Here is a 9,052-nt window from a genome sequence, read left to right as displayed (position 1 = left end):
AAGGAGAGAGAGTGATCGTTGCAGTGGTGTCTGTGGTCCCTTTGGCAGAGATGGGACATTCCTTTTCTGATGAGTCACTCTCTCTCTCATCTTTTTTTTTCCTGACATCCCTTGTTCTTACTCTGGTAGCCTTCTCCCACTCCCTCTCCTTTTTTTTTTTTTTTTAAAGAGAGAGAGCCCCACTCTTCCTTGCTCTTTCTCTCTTTTACTTTGTCACTTTGGCTTTTTGATTGATAAGTCAAAACGTCCGGCGAGTCCCATCAGAGCGGGCAGTGACATCAAAACAATCTTGTGACATCACCTCGGGACGACTTGCCACAGGCTCTCTCTAATGAAATGTGAGGTATCAAGGCCATGTTAGACACACACTCGGAGATACACACACAAACACACACACTGTCTGAGTACGAGCTGTGTTGTTTGTGTCTAGACTTCCTTGTCCTCTCGGATGTCCTGCCACATCCCAGCTATATATAGGCTAGGATATCCAGTCTCTGCACTCGCCCTGCCCTCACCTTGGATCCGGCTGACAGCTTGTTTGTGTGTGTGTCTATCCTCTCACCTGTTGCTGTGTTTTGAGTGAGCGATGGGGAGACATTGATTTCCCCCATGCACACGGACAAAATGAAGCGTGTGAAGGAAAAATGAAAAAGCGAAGCAAAACGAAGGAGCGTAGCTGATTGTTTTAAAAAAGCAAAATGAGGCTGGCGGCGTAGGAGAGCCAACCAGCGGTTCTGACGCTGATGATGACGGCGCAGGCAGGGAGAGACACACTGACGGCATGTTCAGACCAGACACACTGCGAAGCAAAACGTAAATTCACATGGAATGACGTAGATGAGGTCCTCTCTCTCTCTCTCTCTCTTTGGCTCTTGCTCTCTCTCTCTCTCTGCAACATAGCTGTCAAATGTGTGGAATAAGTACCTAATTTAATGGTTTAATCTGCATGGTCGTCATGGTCAGACTTAGTGATAAACATGATTTGTTATTGTTGTTCTAGATATGAAGCTGTGTCTTTTCAGTGGAGATGGAACAGACACCTGCCAAAAAGGAAACCATGCAGACTGTAGTTTCTAATGTATTCTGTGAACCGCTGAGATACTGTGATACTGTTTCTAACAAGTATAGTGGATGGGCGGATTCTTCAATATCATCAAAATGTGGGAAAAAAATCAGGGGAAATGAAACCCCAAGAGGCACAGCTGGAGAGGGGCAGTAAAATTGGAAGAGTTGGCAACATGCGATGCATATTTGACCATCTACAGTGTATTTTCAGTGTGTTTTCAGTGTATTTTCAGTGTGTTTTCATGCGAAATTTGTTTGTGGTGCACGGCGAAAATAGACTTGATGCCGAAACTGGCCCTTCACATTCAGATCACAAGCCTTTCATGGAGCTCTGCGGCACAGCACATCCGGTCTGAGCTTTTCCCCCTGAAGAAAAGAAAAAAGGGCGTGAGCAGATCGTGTACTGGTGCGACACCAGTGCTACCACTGGAAAAGTTAGTCTGGAGCCTGAGAACCGATTCAACCAGTCACAAAAATAATGGATAGTGCACCCATAGCCATGTAATCCAATTGTAAAAATATGCTGAAGATGCCAGTTGCACTTGAAACGGAGAGTGGGATATGTGATGGGAGAAAGACAGTTGAGAGTGAGAAAAGGTAATAAAGGATGAGGTGTGTGTGTGTGTGTGTGTGTGTGTGTGTGTGTGTGTGTGCGCACGCAAGGGGCCTGGCGAGAACAATAATTATAATAGTGCCCTGACCAAATTTACTAAAATGACTGTCGCTCCAGTTATTGGAAGTTCTTCTGACTAAAACTTGACTAAACTATCACTAATGTAAAATAAATGATTCAAATCTGACTCAAACAAAACAATATTTCAAGAGATGACTGTGACTGGAATTAAAATTCAAATACCTGTCAAAATTAACACTCGTTAATGTTGAGGTATTCGCTCAAAGATATTGTGATATTTGATTTTGTCCATATCACCCAGCCCAACTATGCATTTTAATGATTCTATCATTTAGGCAGTGATTCCATGGTTGTTTCTCTGTGTGATCACAGAAATGCGGGACAGTGTTTTAATGTCACAGTATTCTGCACACTGCAGACAACTTGGTCACCCTATAGCTGCAACTAAATTCAAGTCTTCATATTACTTAGTTCAGTCATACTAGCAGCCCAAAAAGCTTTAACCCTTTATAGGGCAAGTGACTATTTTTGGTAATTTCAGAAATTTTACATATCAGGCCCATCTCCTGTCTCAGTTAGTTCAATAATCATTTGGTCTTCACCCAGCCAATCAGCAAAGATCGCTCTACATCCCAGGTCACATGATTGTGGCATTTGACCAATCTCAATGGCTTTGATTTTCTATTACAAAATGAAAATTTTAGAAAAAGAAGTAATAAAGTCATATCATGTTCTCTAATAACAGTCTAGCGTTGTTTTTTTTCTGAATTTCAAAGTATTTCAATGAGTGACCTAGAAAGGGTTAAGTATGAGTTTATTATATGAACAGAGAAAAATAATCGAATCTTAGCGTCTTAGTGATGCTGTTGTCAACAAATGTTTGGTGTTTTTACTTGATAATTGACTAAATTGATTCAATTGTCACAATTATAAGCTCTTAAATTTCTGTTGATTGACTAATAAGTTTGTCGTTTAGTGTCGTTGCATATTTTCAGCGTTAGCATACCGAGTGTATTGTGTAACGTTATGGTGTCTGGTGTCTGTTTGTCTGCTGTTGCCATAAGTGTCACGTCCAGGAAAGAGCTGCGGTCGCGTTACACAGCTTGTATGTGCTCCTCAGGCTGGAGGCTGAAGGACTGAAATGGGACTTCCCTCCTCTAAGTGTGTTTTAAACCGTGTCAGTGTGTGTGTGTGTGTGTGTGTGTGTGTGTGTGTGCATGGTGTACTCTTTCTCCCCTCCCTCGCCAGACCCCAACACACAGGAACGAGAGACAGGCTGAGGAGAGAGGGAGAGGGAGAGGGAGAGGGAGAGAAAGAAGTGGGGGCAGGGATGTATTTGTGACAGGAGGTGTGGGAGGGTGGGGGCTGTTACAACACACTCTTCCAACTCCCAAGTTTCCCAAATCCAGGAAATCTCTTCTTGGCTTCTGTTTCAGAAATATGTTTCTTTTCCACTGTGTAGGGCTTCGAAGTGTGTGTGTGTGTGTCTGTGTACGTGTGTGTGGTGTGATATCTGAGTCTGTTACGAAACCCAAGTATCGCCTGCTCTCCTCTCCTCTCCTCTCTTCTCATTCCTCCCTCCTGCTTTCTCCTCGTCCGCTCCTCGGCATTATTTTATCTGTGCAAACTTGAGTCAGCAATTAATCCTGATAAATGTCTGCACGCCACAGCTGCTCTCCCTCTTCTGCAGTCACTTCCTTTGTTAACACTTGAAGTTTGTTTGCAAAATGACATTCATTCCTGTGAACTTTTGCTCTTGTGAAAGATGTTAGCAGAACGTACGGTACATGAAGCGTTGAATTCAACAGAAATGGTAGTTGTCTGTTTTTGCAATTAACTCAGGCAACCAGGTAACACGATCTGTTTTACCTCTGTTTCAGGTGACCCTCCACTGATGTGCCTGCCTGCCTGCCTGCCTGTTTTTCCTCACCCGTTCACGATTGACCGCCTCTCTTGACCTGAACAAAAGGGAGATTTTCCTTCAGGTATGTATTCCCCTCTCGCTCCACACCTTACTCCTCGTATTCTTTGTCCTTTCATGGTTGGATTGCTCAAACACGTACGGACGCAACATTTACCTTTGTCTCAAAGGTGTGTGTGCGTGCGTGTGTGTGTGTGTGTGTGTTTTCTGCCTCTTTTGCTGGCCAATTAGAGATTTTCACCCCCCAGGCCGACTGACCCACCCACCCAAAAACAGACATGCCACAAATTCTTTGGCCCACCCTGAAAATTCCTCTCCTCTCTCCTTTCTTTTGTGGTCACTTTCGTCTTGTGTTCTCCTGCCCGCAAAAACCATGCCAGCGGAAAATGATACCTTTTACATACACAGTGTATTGAGGCACTCGTATGCACGCACACACACACACACACACACACACACACGCTGTCACACACGTGCGCAAAGCCAGACACAGTGAGTCTTGATGTGTACTTTAAACTGTGACTGTGAGGGGAATTATAGTGGAGCTGTAGCTATTTCTGTCTGCCCTTCACACTCACCATACACTGCCGCTGCAAGGACGATGTATGGCCATGGGAGCGTATTCGACTCGCAAAACCATGGCTGATAGAGTGTGTGTGTGTGTGTGTGTGTGTGTGTGTGTGTGTGTGTGTGCATGCGTGCGTGCGCTTACACAAGACTTTTTCTTGAGGCTGCAGTCTCAGTCAAAGTGTTACTTTGTCTCTGTTATTTCCCCCTATTGACAATACAGGAATACACACACACACACACACACACACACACATACACATACACAGACACACACACACAAACACACACATTGGGCCTCCTCACTGTTTTACCCTTCCGTTGTTATTCTGAACCGGAATCCAAGGATGACCATTGTTTTCTGGTCTGCCTCTTCCTTGCATTAATGGGCACACACACACAACACACACACACTCACACACACACACACTGTGGCGGATCAGAGCTGACCAGTCATCAACAGTCTGTAGTGTCAGACTGATTGATGTGTCTTGTTTTTGTTTCCTTTTGCTCTGCAGTTACTTTCATTCATTGTGCATTTGCCAATTTTAATATTAGTTAAAAATCAGTGCCTCAATCTGTGCTTTAGCTCAGGATAAATAGTAAAAATGATTAAGTTTGACATGGTGGTTGAAAGAGGCGGTCATCCACTTGAGTGGTTATATATGTTCATGGTTGGCAGTTTTGCTAGTTTCTTAGCCCGGCAGTGGAAGCTGGCAGCGGCTGAGAGCAAACGGCCCGGCCTAAGACACAGCCAATGAAAATAAAGCAAAGAAAGATCTGGAAAGATTGCGGGCTATTGTGCAGCTGGCTTACACTCACATGTCCCATTCCAGAAGTTACAAAAACACCGGATTGCTTTTTCTATCCGGCGTGCCTTGCCTTGTTGACATGAATCCCTTCACTTTGTTTTCTGTGGCCCAGCCTCTTGACTGCGACAGTTTTGCTTTCTTGTCATTTTTTTTTTTTTTTGGGTAACAGATGGGGTTTCTCACGAGGAGGAGAGGAGGGGAAAAGTGGCCGTAAATCAGGGTTGTAGAGAGAAACGGGTGTTTTTATGGGAGTTTACAGACCTTCCTCTCTTTTAATGAGAGCAGACGGCAGTTCTCCTCTAGACAAAGGGAAGAAGAGGAAAAGGAAGGGGGTGAAGGATGGAGGGAGGAGAGGAGCACGGCGGCGGCTAGACGAGGAAGCGGAATGGAGAGGAGGAGGAAAAGGGAGGGAGGGTGGGCAGGTCGAGAAAAGAGAGAGAAGAGGGAAGAGGTTAAAGTGGAGTGGGATTAGCAGAGGAACTGGGATGGAAGAAAGGCCTTGAGAAAGAGGGGAAGGAAAGAGGGACGAGAGGCCTATCAAACTCTTGGCAGGTGTCCACTTGGCTTATGAATCTAAAAGCAAATCGCTCTGCCTCTTTCTCTCTGTCCAGGGTGGATACACACAACACACAGTGAAACAGAAAGAGAAAGAAAGAGAGAGAGAGGTGGAGTGGTTGCAGCTGCTTCCTTCAATCTTTGCTGGAGCCAGCCCCCCAACATGCCTAGAACACACACACACACACACACACACACACACACAGACACATGCAGGGCCACAGGTTGGTCAGAAGTCAGAGGTCACCGTCTCTCTGCGCCACAACTTAGATCTTATTTCCCAGCCCACTGGTGTGTGTTTGGTGTGTGGCTGTAAATTGACACAGGGGTTTTCAATCTTCTTCACGTTCTGGACACCCATGTTGACTTTCAGCGGGGCGCAGACGAGATTTGCCCTGACGTGAAAAGTTGTTTGTGTTCAGCACTGAATTGTTAAAGATGCCTTGCAACGTTGCCAAATGAAAGTGTTGAGATTAAAAGTTAATGTTAAAATAATCACTCTTACATGTTTTTTTTTTTTTTTTTTTTTTTTTTTTTTAATCATAGTAATGTGCAGTGAATTCAATTCCAGTGAAATGAAACTATTTCTCATTCTGCTGAGGAAACCCCAGAAACCTTTGAAGGACCCCTGCAGGTCCTCGGTACTGACTTTGAAATACAATACACAATAGTGAGCCTGTGCTTCATTGTTTTACACTGAACCGTTAACTAGTGAGTTCATGTGAAAAGTTTACTCTTCATGTTTACTATGTATATGTGTGTGTGTGTGTGTGTGTGTGAGGGTTTATGTCTCTGTCTCGATGCCAGTCGTTCCCTGCCCACAGAGGGGCCCTGTAATTAAGGCTGGACCCCCTCAGTCCACAGCAGAGGGCTGCTGTGAGGCCCAGCCCAACACGGCGGTCTTAGCTGTGTTTTCCTCGTCACCCCATCTTACTGAAGCCATATGCAGATGCATAAGATGGCAGAAGTCACACTGTCAGTGCATATTTGCCGCTCTGCTGCTGAGCTGTTGCTCCGCCCAAAAACTTCAGGCTTTGCTCTTTTTTTTTTTTTTTTTTTTTTTTTTTTTTTTTATAATTTGTCAGAAGGGTGAAAAACAATCTGGCAGCCATATACAGGATCTGTCCTAGTCTATAACATTAGGAAAGCATTGCAGTGGTGCTTGTTGTGCTAGTGCTGGCTAGATACAGGGCAGAGTTGCTGGGTCACAGACTTAAATAACAGCTTCTCTGTCCCAGTGTAGCGCTGGCAGCAATATTGTTTGATGAGCATTGGAGTATTGCTGGGTCTATTGCTGGGTATTGCTGCACTTTCACAACATTGACTGACTGTGAATAGTTTCATGGGAAGTGATTCAGACTTTTTTTTTTCCTATACACCTCTGCACATACTCACACACACACACACACACTGGTATGCGGGCCTGTTGCAGCAAGAGTTGAAGAGCTGACGATGCCTTGTAATTTTATCCCAGAATGCAGCATTTTTTTACAGTGTGATTTTTTTTTTTTATGCATCGTCTTTGTTTCTTTACTCTGTCCTCGGTTGACTTTTTCACTTGAGATCTAAATGTTTTTTGTGTGTGTGTGTGCGTGTGTGCGCGCTGCTCTGTTAGTTGATATGTGCATACATTCGCTGCTTCCCACAGTCCAATCTGTGCCGTTGTGCAGCATCAGTGACGGCTAAACACTGCCAAACTACCGTCTTTTCTGAAACTTTGACTCGTGGCCCGATGCCTCCTATAGACGCAGACGGAGCTTCATCTCAATGTTCTCGGTTTCAGCTTAAGCCATTAAAGAAGAAATTATACAGCTGGTCTGAGGTCAGAAATTATACAGCTGGTTGCGCGATGTGCAACACCCACCGTTGTCAGACAAACCAGATGTTGTTGGGCTGCCGTCATTATCAGTTCAGTAAAGGTATCGTCTCAGAGCAGGGGAGGGCAGATTTTTTTTTTGGTAGATGGTACTTCCCTTGACTACGCAGAGTTTAACTGATTTACTAGCAGCAGTCAACATAATTCAGCTTTCAGAAATGTGCACTACTCATACTCATATCCCAAGAGTTACATAAACTAATGCAAAAATGTGAAATTTATGTAAGCAGAGGGGAATGGAATACGTCAATCATTTCATGTTTTTTTAATAAATTTATATTTGAAATAAAGTGTAGATTACGGCAAGCTGGGTAGAACAACATGCAAATTCATCTTCATCTCTCAATGTTTAATTAAATATTGGCTATTCAATCCTAAAATCAGTACTGGAAGCTACTGATCATTATTCACTTAAATAATAAAAAAAAAAATGTTAATTTTTTTGCAACCTTCAGCATAATTTTGCCTCCTTCCCTGTGACTCATTTGATGCTGCGTCAGAAACACCCACCTGGGAGAGGAAGGCGAGGTCATCAGTGCTGTGCAAGGGAATGTCTGATTTAAAAAAAAATAAATAAAAAATCACAGTGAAATATGATAAAATATGATTCTTTATTCATCCCTGTTGTGAAATTCTCTTTTTATCGGGCTCCCCCCCCAGAGGCGTCAGAGTCAGCTGCCGAGCAGCCACGGCGTGTTTGAGGGTTCAGCGTCTTGCTCGTTGACACTGCAGCAGGGCGGATGCCAGCTCCTCAGATTGAAGGGTAGACTGGCTGTTCGGCATGCCACCCTGCTGCTGTCAGTCGAGCTTGTAATTATACAAAGATTTGTGTGATTGATTGATTGAATACATTTCCTGCAATTCTTCCAGTTTTATTTCCCAAAATAAAACTATAAAGCCTAATGTATACAGCGTGTTTAGTGGGATTTTATGGTGGGTTCTAACGATGCTGATCATTTTTGTACACTTACAGATTGTGTATACATCCCTGCAGTGTGTGTGTGTGTGTGTGTGTGTGTGTGTGTGTGTGTTAGATTGCAGTGGGTGGAGTAGGGTGAGTTTTACAAGTCTCAAATGGCATTAAGTTTATGATGGTTCCAGTTAGTGAAGGGTGGGCAATACTGCACCAAAGAAAGAAATATGAGCTTTATACAGAATGAGCCTTATATTCTTTATGCACACACACACATGCACACCCACGCGCACCCACACACACACACACACACACACACACACCTTGTGTATTAATCTTTGATCAGAGGTTGTGAATAATTGATGTGTCTTTATTTGTCCCTCTGGTGTCCTGCAGAACTCTCTCTCTCTCTCTCTCTCTCTCTCTCTCTCTCTCTCTCTCTCTCTCTCTCCCTCCCTCTCTCTCCCTCTCTCTCTCTCTGATATATCATTAATCCTGCTTTTTCTTTGTGTCTCTCCCAGGAAGCTGGTGCCCTGGTAAACCCTTCTGATTGGATGGAGAAGGCCCAGACTATCAATATGGACACTCTCCGTCTCGAGGTGGGTCGCTAGCTGCCTTAAAAGTATTTCATTAGGTCTATATGACCCATCCAGATTTTTATTCTGTCATAACTGAAAGTATAGACCAAGGTCTGCTCATTTTTTTTTTT

General features: G+C 43.9%; 1 protein-coding gene across 3 annotated transcripts in view; it reads left to right on the top strand.

Moving 5' to 3' along the window:
- apbb2b (amyloid beta (A4) precursor protein-binding, family B, member 2b) overlaps positions 1-9,052 on the top strand; it is a 57,773-nt gene that overhangs the window by 8,096 nt on the left and 40,625 nt on the right. For all 3 annotated transcript variants that reach the window (XM_030063986.1, XM_030063979.1, XM_030063971.1), the window contains exons 2-3: positions 3,580-3,684; positions 8,865-8,942. The gene's annotated coding sequence lies outside the window, so the exon portion shown is untranslated. The remainder of the gene's footprint in view (positions 1-3,579; positions 3,685-8,864; positions 8,943-9,052) is intronic.

Source organism: Myripristis murdjan, chromosome 1 (assembly GCF_902150065.1).
Source record: "Myripristis murdjan chromosome 1, fMyrMur1.1, whole genome shotgun sequence".
Lineage (NCBI taxonomy): Eukaryota > Metazoa > Chordata > Actinopteri > Holocentriformes > Holocentridae > Myripristis > Myripristis murdjan.
This window is presented reverse-complemented; position numbering and strand designations above follow the sequence as displayed.